Here is a 17831-nt window from a genome sequence, read left to right as displayed (position 1 = left end):
TCAATTTTGTTATATGTATATGTATTTCTGATACTGATTAATGTATTGTGATTGTGTAGTTCATTTAAAAATGTAATGTATATAGGTTGTTAATGGATAGTTATCAATATTAGTAAAACTTGTAGTTATGTTAGTTAGATTTTCTAGCTATATAGAGATTTATTTAAGTTAAATAGGCATTCTTCATATCTTTCAAAGACTACAGAATATCGCATTTTAGATGTTTTAATAACTTAGGGCTTTTCATGACAATGAGACACGTCAGCTCCTGGCAGCACCAATCTACTTCAAGAGGAAGATGGGCATCGAAGAGGATCCTTATGGAGTTTGATAGCCACTTGGGCAAGAAACTGCTCTTTGTCTGGACTGTTGGCATAAACTGGACACAAAGAACCCACAGAAAGAGGACTGCTGAACTTGCCTAAATGTGAGATGACTCTTTGGGGTTCCTGATTCATGAAAGAGTCTGTGAGACATTCTGCAGGACACAGCAGATACTGACTGAACTGCCTTTGAAATTTCCTGCACCATGGAAATGTCTCCTGGAAACTATGGGCCTGTAGGCCGAAGATGGATGCCCCAACAGTACAAAAGAACTTTGGGTGACTGTCCAGGCAGCGAGATGTCTCTGTCATTTCTAGAGTTTGGAAGTTGCTTATTTCTTGTTTACTTAGGTAATATTATATCCTTCTGGAGTCTTTGATGGAGTTGAAGAATGGATAGATAGTTATAGTTTTCCTTAGTTATGATAAAAGATAAAGTAGATATAAATACTGTAACTGTAATTCCTACTTGATAACTGTTTTGTTATATGTAATTTTACTATGTTAAAGTTAAAGCCTTTCTTTTTTTTGTAAACAGAAAAAGGGGAAATGATGGAGGATTCCCATTGGCTAATAAAGAAACTGCCTGGCCCATTTGATTGGCCAGCCCTTAGGTGGGTGGAGTAGACAGAACAGGAAGAGGAAGTGAGGTAGAAGGATCAGTAAGATGCTACGCCTCTCCTAAGTTAGACAGACTGCCGTGCCTCTCCTCAGAGAGAGATGCCAGATGCGATGAAGCTCCAGCCCAAGATGGATGCACACTAGAATCTACCTGGTAAGGCACCACTTTGTGGTGCTACACAGATTATTAGATATGGGTTAATCAAGATGTGAGTAAGAGGCTGAAAATAATGGGCCAGGCAGTATTTAAAAGAATACAATTTGAGTGATGTTATTTTGGGTTTTAAGCTAGCCAGTGGCTGGGAGCTGGGCGGCGGGAAGCCGGCCCGTACCTCTTCACTACAATGTAGAGTCAGAGAGATTTCCTGATATGGAAGGTTTGTTAAGCCCTACTTCCGTTATTAACTTATAGGTGCATTTGGTCTATGCCAGCTTATCTCTTTGTTTGTTCCCTTTTATTTTTGTACCCTTCTTTTATTTCCAAAACGACTACTAATATTTGTTATGCTTTCGGTAAGGAATGCCCCCAAAGCTCATACTCTGAAGGCTCGGTCTTGTATCAGTGTTCAGAGGATCAGTCAAACTCTAACCTCTTCAGAGGATAAGATGTTTAACGCCTGAATTAGTAAGTGATACAATTTTGGCAGAAGTATGCCTCGTGGGCTTCATTTGAAGGGTATAACCTGTTTCTGGATCCTTCTTTGACCACTCCCTGTGCTTTTTAGTCATCATAAGAAGAGCAGCATCCTATGTACACCCCTTGGTATTCTATCTAACCACAGCCCCGAAATAATGAAGCCAAGCAACCAGAGGACCAGAGATGTAAACTTCTGAAACCATGAACCAAAATAAGAGTTTCTTCTTTTAAGTTGGTTTTCTTACACTTTTAAAAAATGATGATGGAAATGCAAGTAACACAGTAACTCTTCTAGTCTTCTGGTGTTTCCCTGACAAATATCATGGTTGTATTAATGTGTGTACTTTTTTGATTCTTATTTATTTATTTATTTATTTATTTATTTATTTATTTAGTATACGATATTCTGTCTGTGTGTATGCCTGCAGGCCAGAAGAGGGCACCAGACCCCATTACAGATAGTTGTGAGCCACCATGTGGTTGCTGGGAATTGAACTCAGAACCTTTGGAAGAGCAGGCAATGCTCTTAACCTCTGAGCCATCTCTCCAGCCCCACTTTTTTTGATTCTTACATGTACACAACTGACCTAATCCCATCTCTATGGCAGCAATAAATGAACTTTTAAGCAAATTTACTTAATTTCTATTTCCTTCGGTAAAGGAAATATATCTTCAGTCTTGTTGAAATACTTCTACTATGATGACCTCCTTCTGTACTGGTGTGACAGGGAATGCTTGTTAGATAGTTCAAGGTGGCAAGGCACTGGAAACCCCACCCTGGATCAATGAGTTATAGCAGTGTATTTGTCACGTAAATCTGTGTCCCTCAGGAGAAACCAACCATAGACTCCAGGGGCCTCACAGGGAAGGATAATCTACAAAGGAGTAGAATTAAAGGCAGGATTGTAGGAGGAAGAATTTGTAGCAATGGACTTGGTGATTTTCACAGAGCAATCTCATCTTTCCAAGAATGGTAAAGATTCTTGCAGTCCATGTCATTCCTGCAGTTGGCTTCCAGGAGAGTGAAACCCACAGACTCAGGACCTGCTAGAGCACACACAGCTATTCAGAGAACAAATGCCTAGTGGAGACTTTTTTCCCATTGGGATGGGAGTAGTATATCCAGCCAAATTATGAGGGACCCAAGAGGCTAACTGATGTCAAGGTACCACATAAAACTTAAATCTATACAAAAACTTGGCAGCTGTACACTGTGTCTTCTGTCAAGGGCTCCTAAAGGCCTCATAAACGTTCTTCCTTTTGTTTCCTCCTAATCAGCATCTGAACAACACTCGGTTAGCATCTAACATGAGACAGACCTCCTTTCGCTTCGGTGCCTTCATCCCAATGTAACATGCAGCCGGTAGGCATTTTCATAGTTTCAAATATATGAAACATTCATATATGCTGATTTTCTCGCCAAATCTCACACAACTCTATTGTATTCAAAATAAGGTGAGGTGTTCATAAAAGGGTGGGATTGCTTGTCGCTTCAACAAGAACAGGCTGAAAAAGGCGAAGTGATCTTTGTCACATTTGCTAAGCTTCTTCTGTTGTCTCTGCAAAGCAATTCCTACTCTGCAGCAGCAGTCAGCTGTTCAGCAGACAACGCAGGACTAAAGACATGGGGTGACAGTGGAAGTGTCCATTTCCCTGCTGAGGAAGAAACCCAGGCCCAGTCTGGGAAAGAGCGATGGCCGAAACACAGAGAGGGCCACCGCATTTGGAAATTTTAATAGAAAAGGAATATAGGTGACTTCTTGGGCCTCATGAAGGAGGTGTACAGAGAGAGCCAAATGGGTCATGCTGTCTGTCAGTGGAGGACATAGTGGGTTACCTCTGATTAGTAGTCTAAGCACAGAGTTTGGTATGCACTTCAGCACCTTCCTGTGCTACGGTGACAGGGCAAGACAGGGCAGAGGTTCTTCAATCTTGTGTTCTTCCTGAGGCTACTTCAGGTTCCACTACAATTTGGTGACCTTTATAGAGAATGCCATGAAAAATTACCCCACTCTATTATAGGAGCCCAATGTCAGGATGTCTAAGCTAATTTGTCTGTTAAATGTCCTGTTTATAGAAACCTTCCTCTCTAGCTAACCACATATCTTAGCTTCTGTCAAATTGCTTGCTTATGTGACGTATCCTACCCCTCCCGAAGCTGCAGAGTGAGATGCCAGGATGTTGATTATGCCTCCAAAAGCCTCATATCCTGGACACGTGGGCTATACATATGTCTCCAAATATCTGGGTGTAGTCCCAGCTGGATGTATTAATGACTGTCAGGGGCTATAAACTGGTTTCTGTGGTCATCGCTGCTGGTCTTTCTGTAACACTATACTCTCATTTCTCTTGCCCCACTTAAACCTTAAAGCCCATCATTCCCCCTTCCCCTCTTCATATCATATATCATATTAGAACTCTTTCTATCTACACATTTTTCTTATTTTTGTTTGATCATTTAATATCACACTTATATGAGTCATTTATTATTCAGCTCAGCACTATAAAAAATGACACATTTATATATATGATCTAAACACATTTCTTTAAATTAGAATGCCATTATAGAAGATCAGAGAATGGAGGAATTAGAATGATTTAATATTCTCTGAAGAACTGAGTGTTCCTCTTCTATAACAAATACTTATGAAATTTATTGGAAATCCTGAGTCTAAATATCAGCTTTGACACATTGTTAATACTGATGTTTTGCTCTTTCTAAAACTCAGTTTCCTCAACAATGAAGTGTGTCATAGGACTGAAGTCAGAACCAGATGAGGTCAAAGTAAACTGACCTGTTTGAGAAGCTAATTCAGAGTATCATGTCATCCATGACTTATGATCACCAAGACAAAAGAAAGCAAGATGAACAGCAATTTAGAGGAGCAGTTATGTGTTGGGAGCAGTGAGACCCCAGATCCTGAATTTCTTGTAATCCCTTGATCTGAGTGCCTACAGCTGCTCTGAGCACGAGACCTTCAGGAGTTCCTGATGGCAGAGTGGTTTCTGGTGGTTTTGGCTGGGGTGTGGCTATCTCTATATTATCTGCCCCTGAACACAATAAAGGGGGCATTCTTAGGGAATTCAAGAATGACTTGTGTCTCTGTCTCTCTGTCGGTGTGTGTTTGTGTATTTTAACCTCCTGCCCCTTGCCCGAAGCTTGGTAACAGGGTTCAAGTGCACCAAACGCAGACACGGGGGCGTGGTGCCCAGAAATTGGAGGTTCCCACCTCCCACCAAGATATCGGCAGTTACGTATTCAACCCAAGGGTTTCTGCTGCAAATATTTTCTAGTCTTGCATTTAGAGAAGACTGGAACATATACTAGTGTAGAGGACAGAATGTCTGAAATTCATCATTTTTGATTTTATTATTTATAAATATGTCAAAGATTTAAGAGCAAAGTCTAATACATACATCACTGTAAATTAGGTAATATATTAATAAAACTCAGCTCTAATATTTGGGAGGACTACAGAAGATACATTGTGGAGGGAGATAAGCCACTTTAATCCTTCTCAGCCTCAGTGCTGCCTCTGTTAGTACAGTGATCATAGGGTTTTGGAGGGAGGTTATGCTTCCATAAGGACCATGCCATGACTTAGCCCCACTGCATGGGCTATCAATAGCAAGGACAGATGCTGAGTCATTGTTTCTGAAACCACTGACTGAACAGATCAGTGTGTCAGCTGCTACAAAGTTGATTAAATCAGACATGTCTAATGGGAGGGGAATGAGAGATTTATGAATTCTCACTGGCATTGAAACATGTTTTTATGAATTTACCTTCTCAGGCTGATAACATCGTGGCAAACAACACCACACAGAAGTTATCAAATATATGAATTATCATCATGGAATTTTGTGGATTATTGAACAAAAGGATCCACTTTGCAATGAGGGATGTATTGTGATTAATATGTTAATATGGGGTCACTGCTTAGAGAAATGCTATCATGTATTTCAACAGTCAGAAGTGTCCAGCATAATGGAATATCAAATGACACTAAAGACACAGACAATATTATAGTTTGAAGATGAAAATCTGAGAGTTTGGGTGTCTCCCTTTACAAGTATTGGGTAAGAATAATTGTGACAGTCATTAGAATGCTTCATTTTCCACAGGAAAAGTTTTCAGTTACGGGGATCACACAGGGATGGATCCTCTCACCATCCCTTCTGCTCCCATTTCTTACTACTATGTATTTAGTTTGTGCTCATCATTTCCTGGGGATGGGGAGTCAAAGAGATGAGCCACTGTACTGTGAGGGATAATTACATTATCAGGAGAATATAAGGCTACTTATCCAAAAGAAGTTAAAGAAAATAGTATAGTGTTCTTAGATAGTTCACTTTGTATTTTTTCCAAGATCAGTGATAGCTATAAATGAGAAAATGCATTGTGCATAGCCTGTTAGACATATGAAAATCGACATTCAGAAGGTGAAGAACGTAAGTTGCAGCCTCGGGATACAATAACGAAGAGAGGAGCTTGTCCTACTAACTTTCTGTATTCTGATTTTCAAAGGAAAACTGATTTGACTTGTTCTTTGAGAAGCAGCATTAACACCAGGTGAACCTAATGCAGAGTGTTATAAATGAGCCTGAAGAGGGGGACAGCCATACAAATGCTGCGTGTGTATGTGTGTGTGACTTCAGGCAACAATTAAAACTCTACAGATTTGCATTGTATTTTGACATATTTGTAAGTTCTTTTTTTTTTAAATCAAAAAGCATTATTTTATTATTTTGCTTGCATGCAGAGCAGGCTTGATGTGACAGGGAATTTATAGCACAGACCAGAGTTCAAGCTCTGACCTACAGAAGCTGGAGTAGAAACACAAATTTCTTCATTCCAAGATAGGGATAACTGCGAGACATTCATTCAGCATCACTTATAAGAGACTACTGAAGAATTTCCTCCAGTTGCCTGCCCACAGTGGTGATTTCCTTGGTTGCACACGCTTTATCTGTTCATTTCCGTTGTCTAACTTGCCATTATCATGTGTTCTTGGGACCAGTATCTAACTTTAAATCAAATGATCACTTTAAGAACTTCTGGATAAATCCAAACCAGCAAATTGGGGGTGGGGAAGGAGTGATCTTATTTTGCATGTGTTAAGTTTAGGTGTAGAATGCTGTGTACATGTGGATCAGTCATCGCTTTGGTCCTACATAACAGAATTTCAGAGGAAATTTTGATGAACTAGGGAGTGTTTTCCTTCTTTTCTCTCATCTTTAAACACACCATTTTGAGTGGTAGCTTTTAGAAGAAGGGCTGTATTCAGATGTTGCTGTAGTGATGAGTCTGCCATGTAATATCAGGGCTATCGGTACATAACACTGTGTATGAATGCTTTTTGTTTTCTTCCCCCTGTAGAGTCCTATGCATCCTATTCCTTTACATGCTTCAAACACTTCTTAGCTTTATTTTACAAACAAGTTTCAATGTCTAAGATCTATTGGGGACTTAAACTGGCAAGAGTTTAGCTACTTTTCTAGAGGAACAGAACAAACAGTGTTGTGCAAGTGAGTGTGTAAATATGTGTGCATTCCCAAGCACTCCTACTTACCCTTCCTGTAGAATCTTATTGCCATTATTCTACCAAAATATTTTTTACTCAGGCTACCAGCGAGTCCAGGCTATTACAATGTCCTTTCTTTTGCAAATAAGCTGTGTGGAAAGATTTTTTTTTTTTAATAAGAAAATTTAAAAGGTGCAAGTGTGTCTGTAGCAGCCAACCTTGTTCAGAAAGTAAATTGATGGAGACCTGATTTTTTAAAAAAAGACATTTTCTTCACCTCCCCCTTCCTTTAGGAGGGAAGACACCTCCCCCCAAGAGAGTCTTCAGTCACTTTCTCTTTTATTTCTCAATGGCAGAACCAGTTCACACATGTCAGTGAATGAGATGTACTCAGCTTTCCTGAGGTTAGTAAGTACCTGACTGACAGCAAAAAGAAGCCATTTCCAAGGAAGCAGTGAGAGTAGTTTGGAAGTGAGAAGCATGCATCTTGTATCCTAAATGAGAGCTGGAAATGACATATAAGGAGTTGGATTGGTCAGTTTGAAGATCAAAGGAATATTCAAATGCAGAGATTTAGAATTTCAGCTTTTAACATATTAGGTGTCTTTTAAAGCAAGAGAATTAGAAGAAATTACTTAAGGGCTGAATGTTGATGATAAGAAACCCAGAGACTGATATAATTGCCATACTTAGAAGAAACGGAGAAGGAAGAACAGAGTTGAAGCAGGAAGCAATCAAAGAATGAGCAGCCTAGGAGAAGAGAAGCTTCAAAGAGAAGAGATGTGATATCAAATATGCCTCAAAGATGAAGGTGAGATGATACTCTTGGATGGTAAATGCAAAAGACGTTTAAATAGAGTAATTGAGATTAAGTTATCTCAGCATGTGTGCGTGCACGTGCAGACACATACATACACACACACACACACACAAGTATACACACACACACACACACACATTTATTTTGTTTTTCTGGAGCAATGGTTCCCAACTTTGCTAGTGCTTCCACCTTTAATACAGTGTATCATGCTGTGGTGATCCCCAACCATAAAATTATTTTTGCTACTATTTCCTAACTGTAATTTTTTTTGTTTCCAGTTTATTTATTTTTTATTAAAAATTGCCATCTCCTCCCCTCCTCCTCCCTCTTCCCTCCCCTCCCCTCCACCCATACCCCCACTCCCTCCCTCTCCAGGCCAAAGAGCCATCAGGGTTCTCTACACTATGTTGAGTCCAAGGTCCTCCCAACTCCCTCCAGGTCCAGGAAGGTGAGCAACCAAACTGACAAGGCTCACTGTAATTTTTAGACTGAAAAATAACTGTTTTCCAAGGGTTTCTAAAGACAGCCGTGAAAGAGTCATTTGATCCTCAAATGGGTCCCCATCCACATGTTGAGAACTCCTGCTCTGAACAGCAGAGACTATGGAACCAAGAGTAGGAACGCTGCTATGATTTATGTTATGTGGTTCATTAACCCTTGCAACTGGTTTTCAGGAAGAGTTTTGGAAAGGTTAGAAAGAACAGACTGGATTAGAATGTTAAAATCAGAACTTAATGGACGATTCTCCAGTGATCTAAGAATACCAAAATGTAGATAAGAATGTGCACAGTTCAAGTTATACTCACAGAAGTTAGGCAAGAAATGAGAGCCGGGCGGTGGTGGCACACGCCTTTAATCCCAGCACTCGGGAGGCAGAAGCAGGCGGATTTCTGAGTTCGAGGCCAGCCTGGTCTACAAGAGCTAGTTCCAGGACAGGCTCTAGAAACTACAGGGAAACCCTGTCTCGAAAAACAAAAAACAAAAGAAATGAGGGTTTTACTGGGAACTGGACCAGAGGCCTCCCATCTTCCATTCTGGCAAATAAATTGTTCAGTCTTGATTGTGTTCAGTTATTTTGTGTGGCTCTGAGTTTAAATTTCAAGACATCACTACACTCACGGTATGTATGCCAAGGGTGTTGCTCTCTCTTTTATAGTATATGTATTATATATAATATTATATATGCACATATATAATAATATAAACATAATAATGAATATACCACAAATTATTATTTGGTATATTATACAAAAATATAATTTATATGTTTATAAATTGTATTATATAGATATTATATATAATTATATAAATGCATATTATATAGATATTAAATATTTTTCAATTATCATTGAAAAAGAGAATTGAAATTTTAAACTTCCAATTTGGCCTGAAAAAAACATGTATAAAATTAGGGCCAGTGAAGGTATAGTTGCTAAAGAGATTAGAACCTTTAAAAGGAAGCTAAGTATTTTGCTTTGCCATATGATACACCATGTCTGGAGAGTACTCTGTCTAGACTGCACTTATTGCAAAGTCAAGAGTGTTAAAAAATAGGAACCTTGTTGCAGAAGGATGTTTAGAAAGTGGTTTTCCAGGATTCATTCCACCATGCCTAGTAATCCAAGTACTTGAAGATGACTGTAGTTGTGTTTCAAGGGGCCTAGCTAATGTCAGACTGGTAGTATAATCCAGCTAAACTTTCTGTTTCTAACCTCCATTGTGACCAACTGGGTCAGGTTTCTGTTGCCATGCCTTCTCTACAGTGATGGAGAGAAAGCCCAAACTATGAGCCCAAACAAACCAAAGCCAAGAACCAGAGAAACCCTTCTTGTCTTATGTTACCTTTTGCTTGATATTTGATCCCAGCACCCAGAAAATAGTACATCTGCCTTAAAATTGTTTGTTCTAAGTTACAGAATATAACCTTCCTTCCTTTGTCTTTGTGTGTGTGTCTGCTAGTCAAGAGTAAAAAACGACAAGATCTCCTGAGTAAATTGGGAGCATGGGGAGCTTGGGGGAGGGTTGAAGGGAGAGGAGAGAGGCAGGGAGGGTGGCAGAGAAAAATGTAGAGCTTAATAAAGATTAATTTTAAAAAAAAGAAAAGAAAAGATACAGAAAAAAAGTTGCCTTGAATCTCTAAGATTTTCCACCTGGACTTTTTAAGCAGTGTTGGAACTTTGGAGACTCCTGGAAATTCACTAAATGAATTTTTCATTGTAAGATAGACATAGACCTGTGCGAGTTAGAAGTGGAATATTATCTTTTGAACTGAAATTTTGTCTGGACTCTTGTACCAAAGGGTGAGTTGACCAGTGGTTGTACTTAGGAAGGAGTGATTCTGTCATGAGGGCTTTGACTTCATCAACGGGAGAACCCATGAGAACTTTATACTTTGATGCTAATATTTGGGGGGACAGGAAATAGGCAGGATCTGCTAACAGAAGTAGGTCATTTGGGGACTTCCTTTAAAGTTTTTCCTGGCCCCTTCATAGATCTCTACTTTCCAGCCACCAGCTCCTCCACCTCATGTTCCTGTTGACAGGTTATCCATCACTTCAGGCTCAAAGCAATGTAAGAAGATCTCTAAAAGCATGCACTACTACAAACCCTCTTCTTTTAAATTACTCTAGTTTGTATGTTGTCTACAAATGAAAACCCGGTAGATGGACCAGTCAAACTCTGTCTTTGAACCAGAAGCCATCTTGTTATAAGGTCAATTTAAGTTCCTTTCTGTTTTCTGTAAAATACAAATTTGTGATCCCAGAGAAGCTAAATAAGAAGGTTAACCCAAAGAAAAACATATAGTTATCCTCCTGGATATTGGAAGGAGACAAGATTGCCAGGCAAAAATTGGAAACTGGGGGGTGGGGATAGAGTGGGGGTAAGGGAAGGTGGGGAGATGGGGAGAGAAAAGTGAGGAGTGGAGGATGGGGAGACCCTGGGGGAATGGGGTGGTTGGGATGGAGGAAGGGTAGATAGGGGAGCAGGGAAGAAGATATCTTAATTAAGGGAGCCATTTTAGGGTTGGCAAGAGACTAAAATACAAATTTCTATGTCTTAGAATTTGACCTGATTATACCTATTACACCTTCAGCTTCCTGGAATTTGATTCGTACCCTGACTGAGGCTTGACCTACACATACCCTTTTAGTAAGATAGTATTTGGCCAAATAATTTTGAGATGTTCTGTCAAGTTCCAATGGAATCAAAATTCCTCTGGAAATTCCCCAGCACTGGGAAGCCCTTAGTCTTGTGGTTTTGCTACTATAGAGGCTCGTTTCTCTTATGCTCAGGGTTGTTCATCTCAGATATAAATCTGGCTTAATTTGACCAAAAAATATGGGTAAGTAGTCGTACTCTCATTCGGTGGGATTAACACTACCTGTTTGGTGAGAAGTGAATGGAACTTAGCCTGCCTCTATATTCTGAGAGATATAAGGTTTTATAGTAAAAAAAAATGTGCACCCTGCGATATCCCTGTGGAAAAATCAGGCCTCACTTTTATGAAAAATATATTGCTCAATTTCAGTTAATAAAGACATTTATTTGTAATTTTTGGAGAAATGTGACAAATCCTAGGAGGTAAGCCTTATTAAGTCTAACAACTTCAGTCATCACTGAGGAACGAACATTATTTGCTGTTAGGCAAATAATGTAAAATTTGTGTAAAATTGTAAACTGAACACGACACTACACTGACATTGCTTAAAAATATATTTTTGGATTGTTTTTTAAGTAAAAATCATAATTCACTCAGAGAATATATTTAAACAAATACCCATAGATCTCTTATATATTTGTATGTTCTCTGAACACTGTCTTGCTCTTCTTTATGGAGCTCAGTTTGTCTAAACAAATTAATTTGATTTTCCTCTGAATTTCTTACACTGTACTATTACTACACAGCTGATCAATTTATTAAAATGTTGCACTATTGGTTCATCTTACAGACTAATTCTAATTTTAGCAGAGGATATTTCTCTCTGTTCATATGCCATAATATTTGTTACAATTGTTGATAACATTTGTTCTGATTTCTCTATAACCAATAACATATAATATTCACATTCAATGCTCTCCCACGAGTGTACCAAAATTCATGGGCTGTGACAGAAACTGCAAAGGAATAAAAGCTCCAGCATTGATTCTCTTCTTTCTTGAGATGAGATGATTCTAGAGAGTTACCACAACTTCATTTTATGAATAACAGAACTTATTTTATATATTTAACACAAAAATATTTCACATATTTCAGCTATGTAGTAGATCCCTGTTAGTATGAAAATATTTGTGTCATATTTCCTTTGTTTCAGGATATTGTGGTTAGAAGCCATCTTCCAGAAAACTGATCAATATTCTGTTCAGAGATTTGGAATGACCATATCTGGACATCTTGTCTTGTTTTGGGTTTTGGACAGGAAGTAGCCTCAGGACCAGGCAATAGATTAATAAGTTTCAATTACAAAGCTAAAGACAGAAAGTTAAAAATATTTGAACTTCTAAAGGTTAAACCACATCTTTTTGTTTTCGTTTTTCTTACCCTATCCCTTCTATTACAACAGTGGGCACAGAGGAAAACTACTTTGCACCTATGAACACAATAGAGGAAAGATGAGATAAAGAAAAAGAAAGGGATAAAGATCAAGATTCCTCAATGAGTAAAAATGAGATAAATATTTGAAATCCAAAATTCATTACCACGGCTAATGCACAACAGTATTTTCCAGGAAGCTATGTCAGTTGAAGAGTAATGGATATGTTCTCAGATTTTCCAAGACGAAGGTAGATGGAGAGACCCCCTAACATTTTATTCTGTTGTTTGAAGTGTTTGCATTTGAAGGATCAGCTTGTGATGTTTATATAAGCAGCAATAAGGAAAAGGGCTGAGAAGAAGGCTTAGTAGGCAAATTGCTTGCCACTCAATCATGAAGATTTGAATTTGATGCCTAGAACCCACTATAAGCCAGGCATAGTTCCTCCTGTAATCTTATTACTGATTTAAGATGGGAAATGAAAAGGGGAAGAATATTGGAAGCTCAATAGGCAGCTACCTTTCTGTACATAATGCAAACAAGAGACCGTGAACCAAATCAGATGAGAAGCAAAGATTAGTATCCAAGGTGGTCATCTCACCTATAGGCGTGTATTAAGATGTGCACCCACATTGACATATGTGATTATGCACAGACACACACACACATACACACACACACACACACAGAGAGAGAGAGAGAGAGAGAGAGAGAGAGAGAGAGAGAGAGAGAGAGATCAGAATATGGAAAAAACTGGTGTTGTTTTTTTTATAGTCCAGACACAGGCTGATTCCCATTCTCACTAGTAGAGGACAGGCTGAGAGGTTAGCACTCCACCTGAATTTCTAGGCTGTCTTGACCTCGAGGTCTCACAGTATGACCCCCCACCCACTGCTCTTGGTTTTTAGAGTGTGGGGGAATGGCTGGGTTTCCATTTCACTCACTTATGAAATTTATCTCTAAGAATATCTAAATGATCTAATGAAGGTATTTGCGTTTTACTCATTTTCCCACACACTTACTATTGCAGCCCTGAGAAGAAACTGGAAGGAGAATCTCAGCTTCTTCTTCATCCTTTAGCTCTTCCATAAATGCAGTCTCACTCTTGCTTAGCAAGATGAATGAGCACAAAGACAGTTGTTCTAGCATTAACAATTTTAATATCTTATTTAATCGGATCCAGTTGCTTATATCTCCCACTTCTGTCATTTATACTTTTCTTAGGATAAATTGCTAACTAAAGCCTTGCCTGCCTTGAGCCACTGTTTTTAAGCCCTGCCATGTTTTGTCTTTACCTGGGACATGCTCCTGCCTTTCTACCTGCCTCAATGAGAAGGGTACATTTGTTCCAGGAACATTTTTATTTATTTTTTTGAGATGAATGACTTGCAACAGTTATTATTCCTACTCACTTGGCTCAGGAGGAAGTACACACTTTTATAGTGATACAGAGGATGCTCAAATTAAACCAATGGGACTCTTATTGGAGTAGTCATTCATGTTTGTCATATAAATTGGAGGGGAAAATAATTTTCACTGTTGAAACATAAAATAAATTAGACATAATGGTACATAAAAGGCAAGTCATAATCACTCTCTTGAAAACTAGTGCCTTTTACAGGATATGAAGCCATTAGTAAAAAGAAATCGTCACAACATTTTTAACCTACTCTGGTTTCCATGCTCCGTCAACAGAACCCCTCTCTGATGCTCACATTGGGAGGAGCTGGTGACAATGACGGAATGCATTGCATTGTTAGAAACTTAGTTACTTAACATGACACAGAGACACCTCTTTCCTGAGACTCACAGGGTCTCTTAATGTTCTGTTCTCTGAACTCCAGAAATATTTTTAGTGGCATGGTTTTGTGGCAGCATTCGGTGTCCTCAGTGGGCCACGTGACCTCTGGGAATGCTAGCTTAGGTTTACAGAAATAGGAGCACAGAACGCTATGCTAGTCATCATGAAGCTCTTCGGGGCTGGCAGACTATATTAGGCTTGAAGAACACGCACTTATCAGATTTGCAAGTAAATGGGTTCTCCTGTAATTGTGTTAGGAAGCTGCAGAATTCCAAGTGAGATGCAAATCTAAACCTCAGCCAAGGAGACTCTGTCCTGTTCCAGTGATCAGGATGTCCTTTACAACTCTGGTTTTCTTCTACTCTAGGGCTGATACCTTCAAGTTTGACAGCTCATTGAAATGCCTTTCACACGTGGTGCCGGGTATGAAACCTAGCATGTTTATTCTCCAGCTGTGCAGCAAGGCCTCCCGAAGCGCCTTTGTATGTGTATCACTTAAGACACATGTGGAATTTGTGGGCACTCATGCATAGACGTAAAGTAACAGTAAATATGGTTTCAAAGACTAAAAGATAATTTATGTCATTTTGTATAAAAATTATCTGTTAAAAGTTAATTGTTAATATTGAGGACTTAACAGAAAGCTCCAACATAATTAAAAAAAATTGAAACTCAGTAGAGAAATAAACACCTACGCTATACTCTCAGGAAGAAACTTTTACCTAAAAGTTGAACCGAAACGATGCTCAGATGCTTTCTTTTATATATATTGGCGTATTAGAAATACGAAGATATGAAAATTTCAAATAACTTAGCGTTACATATTTTCCCCAAATGGACTGCTCTGCTTATGGTAAAGTGATTTTACCATTTCAGAAGCTGGCACGGTTAAACTTAAATTATGTATTCTCAATCCACTTGCATACTCATCCTTTCACGTACAACTGACACATAAGCCATGGTGCTCATTATGAGATTGCTTAAGAAGCAGACTATTAGAAACTCAGATGTGCCCTTCTCGGCACCATTATGACTGAGGAGGACAAGGAGACCCATATGCATACATACCCGCGGCAGTTTGCCCCGGGTGCAAAGAAGAAAACAGGTGGTTGTACCCATCATGGTGAGCAAATGCATGGAGAGAGAGAGAGAGAGAGAGAGAGAGAGAGAGAGAGAGAGAGAGAGAGAGAGAGAGAGAGAGAATGATTCATTTTCTGTGAACCTGTGAACAGAAGCAGATCTGAGATGTAAAACTGGTGAGGAGTGGGCTGAGGCAAGCGGCTCATTTGCCTCCCAGGGTTAAGTAAGGTGATGTTTGGTTCTGGGCTGCTGTTAGGGTCCATGTCTCGGTCCATAGCCCTGCTACAGTCCCAGTATGTGTTGATGTCAGTGACTCCTGATACCACTAAAGGCCGAGAGGATAGGGCTGTACGGAGTTGGTCCTGCTTTTCACCCTCTCTGCATGTGCTCTGGAGAACAAACCTGAAACCTCCCCTGGGCAGCACAGCAGAACTGACCCCGTAGACAGCGCATCAGTGAGTCAGTCTGAGATTGTGAGCATGGGAGATCTGGCCCCACCCCTCATCTGTCATATGGTAGCATGAGAGGGAAAGAAGCCCTCCACCAACCCCTCTCCTGCCCCTTACCACCTGTGGCAGGTGGGAGGGCTGGCACAGAGGTTGGGAGAGCAGGAGGGTTGTCTCTACCCCTAGTCACCAGTAGCCCTCAGAAGAGAAGTCCATGGGCATCACCTGGGCAAAACAATAGAGCTAGTATTGGTGGAGTGGGAGTGGGAGAGCCGAACCTTGGGGTGTGAAAGAATGGGAACTGGCCCACCACTTTGTTCATTGCTGTATAGGGTGAACTAGCCGGGCAGTGCTGGAAAGCTCACCCTAGTCATGAGGATAGGGAGAGCTGGCAGGCTGACCAATCCTACAACTACTCGGGCCCAGAACCCTGGTTATGATGTGTCCTACCCCAACATCTACCCTATCTATGATCTGCTGGAGCACATGAACATCCTGCAGATCAAAATATGTAGGATCTTTACAGCACAGGGCACAACAGAATATCCAAAAGGAGTCCCACTGAGGGTTCAGTATTGAAGATGTATCAGAGAGCAGAGACCTCAAACCAGATCAATGGAGCTTTGCAATGAACACTTTACAAGTAAAGATGTTTATACTGAAGGATTACTTAGTCACGCTACAGCTTCCATGATGAGTTTTTATCTTTCCCTCTCTCTCTCTTTTTTCTTTTTTTGAGGACCCAGTTTTGAATATGTTCCATTTTGACTAAAGATCAGAGAGTTCAGACCTTTTCTTGCTCCACAAGGATGAACAAGATGTTTGACCGTAGGTGTGGTTACTGACTGCCCTATTCATCACAGGCCAGTCAACAGGATGTTTTGACTTGGTGTGGGTACCAGGTGTTTTGAGATGTAAAGAGGTGTTATGCTTGCTTGTTCTTTGTATCACAGAAGTCTTATGCCTTCCCGTTTTCATTGGGGCCATTTAAGGACTGTGAATAAGAAACTTGGGAATTTTGTTACAGTGTTCACTGGAAGCTCTCCCAACTCTACCTTCTGTCTCTTGTCTATTTCTTTCCTCGATCCACACTCACCCTCTCTGCAGCATACAGACCAGTTAGGCTGGATCTGTCATTTTTTTTCTCTAAAATTTTACTTTATTATTTTTGGGGAGGTTACAAGGGCAGATATGAAGGTATAGGGAGATAAAGAGGATCAGAATGTATGATATGAAAGACAAAGAATAAATAAAAAGAAAATTAAAAGAAACTCGTAAGCATTCATCCATTAAGTTATAATCAAACTGGATAACTCATTCTATGAAATTCTGTAGCACAAAGCAATAGTAAACATGGTGGTGCATGTAGCTCTATTGTAGGGTATGGATGTCTCTGGGTACATGCTCGGTAGTAAACTAGCTGGGTTATATGGTCTTTCTTTTTTAATATTTTTGCGAAATGTCTGAACTGACTTCCACAATGGCTGTATTAAAGGGCATCATTGCTAACAGTGAATTATGGTTCCTTTCTCGGTACTTACTTTCCAATATTTGTTGCCAGATTTGTCAGTGATTATTGTTCACACTTGGGTGAGGTGGTACCTTGAGGAAGCTTTAATTTGCATCTCCTGAGGGCTGGGATTATTGAACACTTTCACTTTTCGTGGTGAATAAATGTATAAAATATATTCAATAGTAGAAGTGTAAAATACAATATGAAGCTCCACAGCTTCCATTCTAAATGACCATTCTAACTCAATAGAAGTCCATTAGGAGGCATAGATTTTGGGTTCAGTTATTTTAGATGTGTGATGAATTTTATTTGCAAGTTGTTTTTAAAGTAAAGTTTATAAGACAGTTCTTGGCATAGTTTAGGAAGAGAAAGTGATTGGAATAAAGAATGATACATATACTGTGAAATCTTTATGCAAAATTAAAAAGGCAATATATATAAACATGCATATAGACAAATAAAATATACACCTTTGCTTCTACAGATAAAGCTATTTTTAAGGAAAATGGGGAATCATTGGAAAGAATGAAAGT

This window comes from Arvicola amphibius, chromosome 11 (assembly GCF_903992535.2).
Source record: "Arvicola amphibius chromosome 11, mArvAmp1.2, whole genome shotgun sequence".
NCBI classification, from domain to species: Eukaryota; Metazoa; Chordata; class Mammalia; order Rodentia; family Cricetidae; genus Arvicola; species Arvicola amphibius.
Note: the sequence above shows the minus strand (reverse complement) of the source record.